The sequence below is a fragment of the Corapipo altera genome, unplaced genomic scaffold (genome assembly GCF_003945725.1).
Source record: "Corapipo altera isolate COAL_440 unplaced genomic scaffold, ASM394572v1 249, whole genome shotgun sequence".
Lineage (NCBI taxonomy): Eukaryota > Metazoa > Chordata > Aves > Passeriformes > Pipridae > Corapipo > Corapipo altera.
The window spans coordinates 359,684-373,045 of record NW_020884982.1 but is presented as its reverse complement, the minus strand read 5'-3'; positions in this window follow the sequence as shown (position 1 = coordinate 373,045).

Sequence of the window (13,362 nt, the reverse complement as noted above, 5' to 3'; positions counted from 1 at the left end):
CTATGAAAAAACCCTGGTTTTGAAACTCCTCAAGGATGGAGATTTCACTGCCTCTTAGAGCTTTGCCAACAATGAACCACTGTCACGATGAAAACATTTTTCCCTTATACCACGTCAGAGAAGATACAGGAGTCACCATTACAGACCTGACATTGCAGGCTCAGAGCTTTTTACTTCCCACACAATTAGGAATTTAGACTGGAGCTATGCACAGCTGCATATCTATACAGAAATCTAAAATTAGTAATATCTTCTCTAATTTCTAGTCTACCTTATGACCCTCTCCTGCTGCAGATGTCTAAAATATACCAGTTTCTGCCTGAAGACAGCAAGCCAGGATTTGCAGATAAATGTTAAAATCCCAGAATAATCAAAACTGCTTAATCTCAGTCCATAAAAGGAAGGTGAATATCTACATACACTTTCCTTTGCTTACTCCCTCTTAACATCCCTTTCAGACTGAATAGAATTCCATCAGCTGTTCTTGGCCCTTAAGATAAATATCCTGCATTACTGCTACAGGTTCCTGTAACTTTCGAGTGCCCAATGAGAAACATTGTCAGAATTGATACATTTTTTCAAAAGCTCTGGTAATACTCTCAAGAGAAAAGGCTTTGCACGTTTATGAGCAGCAAATGCAAGTATTTACATGTTAAAACTGGATTGCAAGAGTCCTGGGACGGCCCCAACAAGCAGGACCCATGACATAGAGAATTCCCTGTCCTCTCTCTGCCTGACTGAGCAGGGTGATTTAAGGGATAGGAGACAATGGTGTGAGTCCCTCACAAGTGCATCTCCTTTGTGACTGCCCCACCGACCCAGGTGCCTTTGTACAATAAGACTGAGGCTTTGCAAGTGGAATTGAATGATGGTCCGTGAAGGGTGGAGGTGTTGCTGAGATTGTCAGCCTATGCCCTGCATCAAAACTGCTTCCATAAAGAAAAAGAGAGGGGTCATTGCCCTCTGAAGGGAAGAGAAAGCTTCACACCCTGGTACAGCCTGCAGATTATTATCCATCATTGATATTTCAATATCAATGGTCTGAGGGCAGCACCTTTTCAGAGTCCTGAGCCTCACCCAGCTCTGAAGCACCTCACATGCTCAAGCACAGATTTTTCTCATCCAAAGCCTGCTTTCTCCACAGCAGGAAACCCTTTGCCTTTCCTCTTGAGGTGAGCCACAGAGTTTGCCTTGGAGCCATGGGCTGCAGAAAACAGAGGACTTCAAGCCCTGGGACTGGATAGAAGTGAGGGCAACTCGTTCCTATGTTTTTGCAGGAGTTTTCTGAAAGCAATATGCCACTGGATACTGTGTTTTCAAAGCAATTTTTCTATGAAAGCGTCATTCCTTGGAAAATACTAAGGCAGCTTTCTTCTTGCTGTTTCTTCTACAGAGAAAGGTCAGCCTTCCACCTCTCAAGAAACTCCACCCTGGCACAGGGCTGACACACAGTAATGCTGCAGGCACAACCATTTGCATGGATTAAAAAGTAATTTTGCAAAAATCAATAATTCCTTCTCAGGTTTCAGAGCCCTAGTGGCAATAAATTGGAATGTCCTTGCCTGTGAACTCAATAGGAATTTCATTCAACCCAGCAGAAACAAATTCCAAAGTACATTTTATACTCCAAAACTGGTTCAGGTAGATGTTAATTTCTATATTCCTTAGCCTCCCTGCCATCATAAGCTTATTTTCAAAGCTGATGACCACCCAATATTCCCACTTCAGATGAAGATAAACTTTTTCTACCCTTTTTATTCTTTAAGCATTTATGTACCTTTTCTTTTTTTTTTTTTTTTACTGACTGTGTCTTGCATAAAGCATTGTTTTTTTCAAGTGGAGAGTACAAGGACATCTGTTTGCTTTGTGGTTTGCTTTGTTTTTTATCCTCACTGCCAAAAATACCTGGAGTTGAAACCAGAAACTATCAGTTCTAGAACACTGCTTATCTGGCTCTGACAATGAAGAGCCATATCATTAATTTGTTAAACAGGCTTCTCCAGAAAAATTGGAAAATCAATGAAAAAATTGGGTGAACTAAAGGACTAGAATCAGAGAAATTAGGTGAAATAAAGTGAGTAAAAGAGTGCATATTCAGAGATCAATAGGAATTTCTCCTCTCTATTATGTATTCAGAGACTAAAAAAAGAATGGAGATGAGGACTCATACTGCTTGATTACAGGATGATTGCAAGAGATCAATAGGACAAGGCTATGAAGGCAGTTCAGAAAATTCTTTTAATGAAAAGAAGCTAAAGACAATTACTTACTTTATTTTGCCTTAAGAAAATGAAGTTGAAAAGGGGATACAATTGCTTCTTTAGTTTCCCAGGAGGGAAAAAACCACAAAGCAGAGAAACTTCTAAGCCAAAAGACAATGCTGGCAGAAGAACACATGGTCTTGTTTGTTTACACTCCTCAAGGAAGGATGCAGGCTGAAAATTTGGGAGAAGTTTCTAACTATCAGAACTATGAAGTTCTGGAACAGCCTTCCAGCAGCAGGGGGCAGAACTGTTTTTGACCAGTTCTTCAATTGCAGGATTTATGAGACAACTTGCAAGACTTGGAGCACAAATATGATGATTTAAGGAGTCATAAGGGTCTAGTATTTCTGCTCACACTCCTGCTCATAGACACTGCACTGGAATTTAAAAAAAGGTGGTGGATGGGGACAGGAGGGAAGAGAAAAGTGGAGAATGAATGCTTTAACTTCCCCAAAATTGTGCTCAGCACATCAACACTGTTTCTTAGTGGCAAATCTTTTTGTAACTTCACTTATTAAAGGAGAATGAGTCAAAGTAAAGATCTAGCTTTTTCATTGTTGTTAATAGTATGGGCCACGTGTACGTTTTTCTGTGACTGTAGCTGAGAAAGGTTCAGGCTGCCAAAGAGCAAATAACCAACTAAAACACCTGAAAACAGAAAAAGAACCGAAGACAACTCACAACAACAAATCTCAAGCATAATCTGATGTGCTTTTTCCATACACTCCTAAGACTGCAAACAGCACTCTGCAATCTAGACGTGGACAGAGATTAGCAGGAGAGGTGAACAACCTTCAATTGGACCCTGGTAAAACTACTGCCATCTTTCTCTTTCCACCTGGTCTCAGTTTTTCCCATGTACTTCTTTTTATCTCTTTCTTCACATTTATGGGCTTGGCCTTTTGGAGTTTCCCTCTTTTGGTCTTCTTCTGCTGCAAAGCTTTTTGGAATAGGGAAAGATGTCAAAAGTCACAGGGAGAAAAGGAGGACCATGAGACTGGAGGAGGTGACCACAGGCCTATAGGCTGCACGGCCTGTGCATGTGTGAGAAATCACCCTAAACAGTATTGTTGGAAACTACTACAGCCCAGAGGCAGGAAGCACTTCCACAGGCTTTTCTGAATTATATTTACCAAAGTTCACTGAATCTTTCCTGTTTCTGCTAATCTTCTTGAGGTGATTAACTCACCAGAGTTAAAAAAGCTAAGCCAGGCCCTTTGCCAGAACTGCTCCCTTTTGATTGAAAACATAGTAGGAAGCAGGTAAAGTCTTTATTTAATCTACAGTGCAGATTAACATGGTTCTCCCTAATGTGCAAATATTTAACATGTGTGTGACATTTAGTCAGCATTCCATGTAGTACAGCACTTCGAACATGAAAAGCAAGTATTTTACACCACCCCCAGTCCCCACTGACACATTGTGTGCACACAGAGTAGTCCCTACAGACGGATACACCCCAGGGCAGCACAGCACTGATATTATATTACCTTTTGTGGCATTAGAAATCCAAAATTCAATTTCCAGGCTCCCCCACCCCTTCCCACATTTTATCCTAACACCAGAGAGAAACTTTCAGGCCAGAGGCTTCTATAGGGGAATGTATTTATTTGTGTAATACATTTATTATTACATTATGTAAATAAATGTATATACATTTATTTGTATATACATTTATTTATATAATATGTATATACATATAAATGTATATACATTTATTTACACAAATAAATACTATACAAACTAAAGGTAATTATATATATATATGTGTATATATATATATATATATATATAACATTTCTATCAGTCCTTTAAGCCCCTCCCTTTAACTTTAGTCCAGGAGAAGCCTTTTCAGGCTGCTGGGTAATGCAGTCTCTCTCGGCTCTGGGCTCCTGAACACTCCCTAACCAACCTTCAGCTGTTTGTTGCAGTTTTTCCTCCTCACAAAGTCCAAGAAAGTACCTTTGAGTCCTTTTTCCTCCATCTGCTGTGTGATCTCTCTTTCTCAGTCTCATACCTTGGTTCCACTTATACCTTTACAAGTGTGGAACATCAGAGAGGCAGCACAAATAGAATAGGACATTTTTTTCCAGAATCAGGTTTCCTGTGAACTTGAATAATTATTTCTTGGACTAGACAACCCAAAGACTCTTCACATGAACTTAACCCAAGGGACTGAGAAGGAACAATGCTTAGGAAGCAGTAGGAGTTTCCTAGGAGAAATTAAACCCCTGCTGGTTGTAGAGAAGCTGGCAAGGCTTGTCCAGTCCTCAGCAATTATTAACCCCCTTGCTCTTCCACATGACACTGCTGAGGGAGATCTGAAGCACATCAAGCATGGCCACATGGCTCAGAGGGCAATGATCAAGGGCATGGGACCCAGGTGGGGCTCCCCTTGTTCCTGTCAGTGGGATGGAGGGGCTTGAGGAGGAGTAGATGGATCTTGCAGGTCAGAACTGTTTGTACAGTTGGTTTTGGCTCCTATGACAATGGGACCCTCCCTGAAGATCAATGACAGCTTGGAAGGGGACAAGATTCATGTGATCAAGTGGGAAAAAAGTATCTTTTCCAACAGGTTGTCCAATGTCATGAGAAGAGCTTTAATGAAAGAGTGATAAAAGAGGGAGAGAGAGATGACCAGCAATCTAGTGAAGAAATGGTGGATTTTTGAGAACACTTGAATAGAAGGGACCTTTCTTGCAGTGAGGGGCCCAGAACTGGACACAGGACTTGAGGTGTGGCCTCACCAATGCCCGGTACAGATGGACAATCTGTATTTAGACTCCTAAAAGCTGATGTTCCTCAGTGAAATGCACAATAATCAACTTCACAGTATCGTAGCAGGGTCTGTACAAATGCACTCTGCCATATTTGCACCAGCAAGATGTTGTGAAGGATTCTTCCCTTAGGGGGGGAAACATTGGCTTATGTTTCTGGTGTGTTTAGAACTCTGGACAGTCTGATACAGTCCTTGAAATACTGCTTATTGCAGTGTCAGGCTTTGGGAAACAGCTCATCTGTGGAGGCTTCAAGCACTCAGACACATCAAAGGTTTTTCTCTAGAAAGGAAGCCGAAGAACAGTATGAGGAAGAAAAATGTTATACCCAGTTAGTCATCTCATTTCACAGGGAAGGATGGAAGGGTTGCTCTGTGAAGGGTCAAATGACAAAATCATAGAATAGTTTGGGTTAAAGGGACCTTAAAGATCATCTTGTTCCAACCCCCTGCCATGGGCAGGGACACCTTCCACTAGCCCAGGTTGCTCAGAGCCCCATCCAACCTGGCCTTCAACACTTCCAGGGATGGGGCAGCCACAGCTTCTCTGGACAGCCTGTGCCAGGGCCTCACCACCCTCACAGGGAAGAAGTTCTCCCTAATATCCAATCTAAATCTACCCTCTGTCAGTTTGAAGCCATTGCCCCTTGTCCTGTCACTCCAGGCCCTTGGAAATAGTCTCTCTGTATTTTTCTTGTAGACTCCCTTCAGGTCCTGGAAGGCCACAATTAGGTCACCCCAAAGCCTTGTCTTCTCCAGGCTGAACAATCTCAATTCTCTCAGCCTTTTCTCACAGTAGAGCTGCTCCATCCCTCTGATCACCTTGGCATCCCTCCTCTGGACTCACTCCAACAGGTCCCTGTCCTTGCTGTGCTGAGCCCCCAGAGCTGGAGGCAGCACTGTAGGAAAGGTCTCCTCAGAGCGGGGCAGAGGGGTAGTATAAAGAATTAAAAAAGAAGGTGGAGCCTGTTTTATGAATCTTGGAGTAGAATCAACTGCCCTGGTTGGAGCATTAAGTAGAAGAACAGTGGAACTGGTAGGTCATTGTCTGCTGCTGCCTGAAGGACACAGTGGAAGGCTGAATGTTGGATTGGCATCTTTTCCTTTGTGGCACTTCTACCTGTAGCTGCCACAAAGGTACATCTCATTCATTGTTCTAGAGAGCCTTGCCTTCTATTTCACTTAAAGACCATCCAACGAGCACCAGTGAAAATAATTCTAGTTTCAGGAGTCAATACCTCAATTCCAAAACATACCATTATTTTAAATGAATAATGTTAAATTAAGTCTATTACATGTTTTTTTTACACACACAAGCAGTACTCATCACAGAGAGCTGTAAGGCAAATTTAAGGTGCATAAATAAGATACTTTGAAGTGAGGTATGCTGTAGAACAGCAAGTAACAGCACGTTTAGCTTGTGTGAGGCAATTCATCACACAAGATAGGAGTTATCAGCTTAATTGTGGCCTTCCAGGACCTGAAGGGAGTCTACAAGAAAGTTGAGAGAGACTATTTCCAAGGGTCTGGAGTGACAGGACAAGGGGCAGTGGCTTCAAACTGAGAGAGGAGGGTTAGACTGGATATTAGGAAGGAATTCTTTCCTGTGAGGGTGGTGAGGCCCTGGCACAGGTTGCCCAGAGAAGCTGTGGCTGCCCCATCCCTGGAAGTGTTGAAGGCCAGGTTGGATGGGGCTCTGAGCAACCTGGGCTAGTGGAAGGTGTCCCTGTCCATGGCAGGGGGGTTGAACTAGATGGTCGTAAAGATCCCTTCCAACCCTGGCCTTTCTATGACAACCTCACAGCGTGGTACAAACTCTCACAGTCCAACAGCTACCCCAGAATTCACACACTGGAATTTCCTCTCTGTTTATCCCACAGCAATAAGTGTGTTTGCCATCATCATCTTGTTTCCAGGGCTTTTTTCCCTGCAAGCCCAAAGGCCTCTTTTAATAGGAGGGTATTCACCACTGACATTTAATAAACAGCAATTACTTGAGCTTTAATCTCTTCTGCAGGTTCTTCTACAAGGAATTCAAACCTTCAGGGAGAAAATCAACTGTTATGATGCTTTTCTGAGTTTTAACCAGAAGCATTTTTTTCCTCTCCCTAAAGAGCAACAAGCCCTGTCACAGTGTGGCATAGGTAACACACTGTGAATCTAATTAAGTGTATAATAAGGCAGCAGATTGCAGCACAGTGTGCTGTTACTTCAGTCTCAGAAACATGGAACTGATGCAGACTGAGCTGAACACATCAGGGACCATTTCCAGTAGGGGTGAAGAAGAATCCAGGCTCGGTTCATCCCCACTAATGGCACCTGCACACAGACACACAGAAATTCAAAGTATAAACGAGGTGCACAAGCAAATCTGGGCAGTGCTGTGGTTTTGCTCACATGGAGTTCCCTTGCATCATAGGTTTGTAAATATTTGTCTCAGTCTTTTTTGGATGTGGCTGTCAGTGGAGAGCTCTAACACAGCATCTCTTTTCCTTAAAATACAGCAAATTGTCTGTGTAATACAAGTATTCCCTCTTCATCGAACTCCTCTTCCCACAGAAGTAGTAGTTTCAGGATATGTGCCATTACACCATGTAGTTCCCAGGTTTGAATCCTGACACTTGCATAAATAACAATTCCAGTGAGAATTCCTGTTAAATAATCCACACAGAACTGACCTACATTTGCAAATCTCCTTTGAACCACTGTAACAAGAATACACATGGCATTAGAAGCAAAGACCTATCCTGTCACTGAATCCAGAGCTCTGTGGGTCCACCATAGCAGGGCTCAAGTAAGTGTGGTTTTTCTTCAAAGCTGCTGCCATTATCATTGCTGCTTCAGGCACTTTAAAACAGATGGCACATTTCTGGGGAATTTTGCAGGCGAGCACACACTGTTAGGTACAATTTTGCCTTGTCTGGGAGAGGATTCTGGGAGAACCAGGGACTCCAAGTAAATTCACAGTGAACAGATGGAAAAAACACACCCTGAAGTAACAGCAAGTCTCCCCCCCCCAAAAAAAAAAAAAAATCAGAGAAAACCCATCTTGAAATCTAATCTGGGATTACAAACAACTGGTAATCACCATATCTGAGAGGGTAGAATTTACTGGTGTTGGGGAAGTACAAAACAAATGCTGAAATCACATTTGCTGCAGGGAGTGGAGCTGAATGAACAACTGAAGTGCTGTTAGTGCTTGGTCTCAAGCACAAAGCTCCATGAAAAGCCCCAGTTCCCAAAATTCCAGGCACGAAGAGTGGGATATGATCCTGACCTACCCTGTGGGGTTGATGGACTCTCCATCTCTTTGGTCTTGCACAGTCTACTGAGGGTTTCAGACTGTGAGCAGCTCTGCCCTTTAGCCCTCTTGGTGCTGGCAATTAGTTGTCAAGCTGGTGGGTGTTCTCACCTCACCTGGATCTCAGTACAACAGAAAAAAGGCTCCCGGGCTGCTGAATATTTAAAAAAACCCATCAATCATAGGTTGTATACCAGAAAAATAAATGGAAAACACACTGCACTGGAAAACATGTGCAGGAAAAGAGGGATATAGCAGCTTAAATAGGGTGAACAAAGCCCAGGAATACCAAATCAAACCAGAGAAAAAAGGCAGATGCTTTTATGTTGTGCAAGAACGGAAAAATTGAGGCATGATATGGACAGGAATAGTGACAAACAGGTGAAAGCAATAGTAAATCATCTGACTTTCTGAAAACTACAGTTTTTCTGCTCTTGCTTTTGACACAAGATAGGTAAAATTCAAATAGTAATTTGGTTAAAGGTTGCCTACTGATCCTGACTGGACTGCACTTGATGCAAGCAGGGCACTGTACACTGTTGATAACAAGTACACCTGATGTTTCAACAGGGCTGTAGTTTCACAAAGAGGGAGGAAAATGGAAAGGTAATTATAAATTAATCTCCTGATTTTAGAAAAGTCAGGAAAAAAATAGTGAATGAAAGTAGTTGGGTTTTGTTATAATATTATTGATTATCACAGTTCCACCACAAGGTTTGGTCAGGACTAAAAAAAATCCCTCAGTGACAGTTTAAAAGATTCTGTCTCTTCCCTGATTTAGTTGTCCTGAAAGAGACTAATAATATTCCCTTAAATACCTCCTGTCTCCAGACTGGCTCTTCTCCCCATTCCACCAGACACTAAAGAATAAAAACCTTTTTTCTCCTCTTCTAATTCTTCCTCCCAATGTGGGTTCCTGTTGCTCACACAGTAAAGCCAAACTTGATGAAATGCAAAACCAAGGAGGAAAGCAAGGTGTTCTTCTGCATTTCTTAATTTTCCTCTTTCCAGGTTGGAAGAATTTCTTCACTGAAAGGGTTGTCAGGCATTGGAAGAGGCTGCCCACAGAGGTGGTGGAGTCTCCACTCCTGGAGGTGTTCAAAGAGTGACTGGATGTGGCACTTAAAGCTGTGGTTTAGTTGACAAGGTGGAGATTGGTCAAAGGTTGGATTCGATCTTGGAGGTGTTTTCCAATGAGTCTGTGATTCTAAAAGGGTAAGTTAAGTGAGGAATTTCAAATAGACATGAACCAGTTTTTGATGACTAGCATTTTTTAGATGAAAAATTCCAAATATTTACAGTAAAGATTAATTAATGGGGAAGTGAAGTGGATTGTTGTTTAACTTGTGCTGTGTCATTATATTTTATTTTGTTTCTTTAATGTCTATTCAAGAAAACACAAGGATGTGAGAGGTTATTCTTCCTATTTTAAAGATTTATAAATCCACTGGAGTGCAGGCTGGGAAAATTCTAAAGGCAGGCAAAAGAAGGGAATAAGGTGGTCTGGGTAGTAACAAAGAGTAATGAGTGGTTGGTCAGTGTGCTTGTCTTCCCATGCCCCACACCTGATCCCTCCTGCGTTCTTTTTAAATTCCATTTCTAGGAGTATTCCTGAGTGAGGGACTCTCTGTTCCATGTGCATTTGTGTGCTTGGAGGACTAAGTGCCAGCAACTGGAGATCACAGGTCCAAGGGACCTTGTGTGGGAAAACTGGAGTGGCTAGTGAGGGAAATCAAGCTTGGCAAAGGAACTGGTGACCTGCAGTTTATCACAAACTGAGAGCTAAACACTTCTTTCCTATCCAAACCCAACTCAAAGCTATAAAGCACATGTGAGAAACAGGTAAGGATCATCATGGCAAAACTGTAAAAGAGGCAAACACCTTTCGTTTTCATTTTCACTCTACCTATCACTTTGCCAAGTTACTGCTGTATTTAACACTTCCTTGGAACACAAACCTCTGCTTTGCCAAGGATGCCCTCAGCCTTCAGAACCCCACCAAATGCAGTGGCAGCACCAGCTTCATTTTAATTGGCAACAGTATTAGTTAGAGGTGAACTTCCGAAGAAAATTATATCTAAAGAATGTGTATGTGCTCCTATTTTTCTCCCTTCCCCTAGTAAGTCCCCATCCTGTTGGCCAAAGGCAGTGGGCAACTTCACAGAGAACAAAACCTCCCGTTTATCCACCTGTAGAAAGGCTAGAGCATCAGTTTTAATCTCACATACCAGTTGATTCATCTCCTCCAAGCAGAGGAGGTTTGCAATACTCAGGTTCAGGGATCATCTTAAGACATGTGAACTCAATAGTTTTAAAGTAAGGAACACGCACCTTCTGTTGCCAAAATCATAGATAGAATCATGGAATGCTTTGGGTTGGAAGGGACCTTAAAGGCCATCCAGTTCCAACCCCCCTGCCATGGCAAGGGACACCTTCCACTAGCCCAGGTTGCTCAGAGCCCCATCCAACCTGGCCTTGGACACTTCCAGGGATGGGGCAGCCACAGCTTCTCTGGGCAACCTGTGCCAGGGCCTCCCCACCCTCCCAGGGAAGAATTTCTCCCTAATATCCAATCTAACCCTACTCTCTGTCAGTTTTAAGCCATTCCCACTTGTCCTATCACTCCAGGCCCTTGTAAAAAGTCCCTCTCTGGCTTTCTTGTAAGCCTCCTTCAGGTCCTGGAAGGGGCTCCAAGGTCTCCATAGAGCCTTCTCCAGAAGAACCCCAGTTCTTTCAGCCTTTCCTCACAGCAGAGCTGCTCCATCCCTCTGATCACCTTGGCATCCCTCCTCTGGGCTCACTCCAACAGGTCCATGTCCTTTTCGTGCTGGGTCCCAATATGGATCCCTGAGGAACACCACTTGTCACTAATGACTATCAGGACATGGAGCCTTGACCACTTCTCTCTGGATGTGTATATATGTGTGTGTGTGTGCATAGATATATATACATATAGTCCCACACAAAGCAGAAAACGTTGAAGGAAAATCTTTAATGCGTTTTTAACCAGCTGTATCAGCCCAGAGGATGAATGTTGGCCAAGGAAGTTACAGAAGAGGTGGAAAAGCTGGAGAAGTATTTGCTGAGCAGCAGCTCCGACTACTGGCCAATTTGATGCAAGTCAAGACTGCAACGATGAGGGGCAAACCAACGTCCACATGTTGCTATACCTGCTCCGAATCAGAATCCCAACAACAAAATCCCTGAGGTTCCCTAGTGACAGAGAGAAAGGCAATTTGCATTTTCTATTTTTTCACATGCCCAGATTATGTTACATTTGCAAGCTTTCCCAGGAAGGAATGGTGTTCAGGCTGAGTGAACCCCAGGCTATAACTCCTTGCTAGAAGGAGAGAAAGAAGCCATGGAGCAGCACACCATCACTCTGTTCTCAGCTCTGCCACCAGCTTTCCTGTGCTGTTTTGCCAGCATCCTCCACCTTCTGCTTCCATAACTCTGCAATAACACCATCATGAATTACTCATAATTTGGATTACCTTAAATGTAACACTGCTCTGAGCTCCTCATTTCACATAATCCTATCCATGTGTCTCTCTTAGGGCAGAGGGAAAGGAAGAAGAAATAACAGCAGGGAGAGGTAACTACAGTGTAATTATTGCCAGTGTGAAGGCAATAATTACAGTTGTTAAAAATCTGCCCTCTAAACAACTGAAGAAACCCTTAAGGCTTCCAAAGTGATCCAAGAAAAAAAAAATGAGATCTAAGAATAAGGCAGCAAATAGGAAGGTTTAATTCCACCCAAGTCACCCGTTCCAAACGCAGTGATACACTATCAACAGTGGAAATTAAGTGCTATCATAATTTCAGCAGAAATATGCACATAATTAGCAGTAAGTCCAAACCACAGTCCGAACTGCTTAGTATACATAACCAGTCTTTGAGGAAACATAAGGTCCAAACCCTTCTCTCCACCCTTAGATGAAGACACTATTCCTACCCTATTTCCTAAAATGCAAGTATCCTTCAGTTTTACTTGCAGGGGGATCTCAAAAGGCAAACTGGGTTTTCTGCATTTGCCTTCTCCTTCTCGTTCCTCCATACCTTCCTCCTTCCACACTGAAAAACTATAGTAGCAGTTACCTTCCCAGGAAAGGATAAAGGCCATCAATATTTCCCACATGAACCAGTGAGGCCACACCTTGAGTCTTGTGTCCAGATCTGGGTCACTCCCTGCAAGAAGGACATTGAGGGGCTTGAGCATGTCCAGAGAAGGGCAACGGAGTCAGGGAAGGGTCTGGAGCCCCAGGTGTGGCTGAGGGAGCTGGGGGGGCTCAGCCTGGAGAAAGGGAGGCTCAGGGGGGACCTTCTCAGTCTCTTCAACTCTCTCACAGGAGGGTGGAGCCACGGGGGTCAGGTTCTTCTCCCAGGGAACAAGGGACAGGACAAAAAGAAATGGCCTCAAGCTGCACAAGGGAAGGTTCAGGTTGGACATCAGGAAGAATTTCTTCACTGAAAGAGTGATTAGACATTGGAAGGGTCTGCCCAGGGAAGTAGTGGAGTCCCCATCCCTGGAGGTGTTCAAGGAACAACTGGACATGGCACTCAGTGCTCTGGTCAGGTTGACAAGGTCACCGGTTGGACTCGATGATCTGGGAGGTGTTTTCCAACCCTGGTGATTCTACGAATTACAGTGATTTTGTTCTCTGGGCTGTATTACAAAAAAAGTTACTTTAAAAAAAAAATTTTAAAAAATCAAGACCTCTAGAGAAAGTGCTTTGGAAGGGTAACTAAGGAGAAATCACAGTGTGGTTCCTACAAGGTAGGAAGCAAAAGTGATATGTAAGACAAAGTATTGTGATGTGATACGCCCCTTTACCCATATTGCTGTCTGATGTGGAGCAGGCTGCTTAAAGCAAACTTCTCCTGGATATTCATCACTTGCCCATTCACTAATAGTCGTCTGAATTAAGACCCTGTAGGAGAGCTCTGTAGTGCAGCTGAAGGTACTGGAAAAGCTGTGCTTTGATTGAGGGGGGAAAAAAATAAACAAATTCCTGCACGAT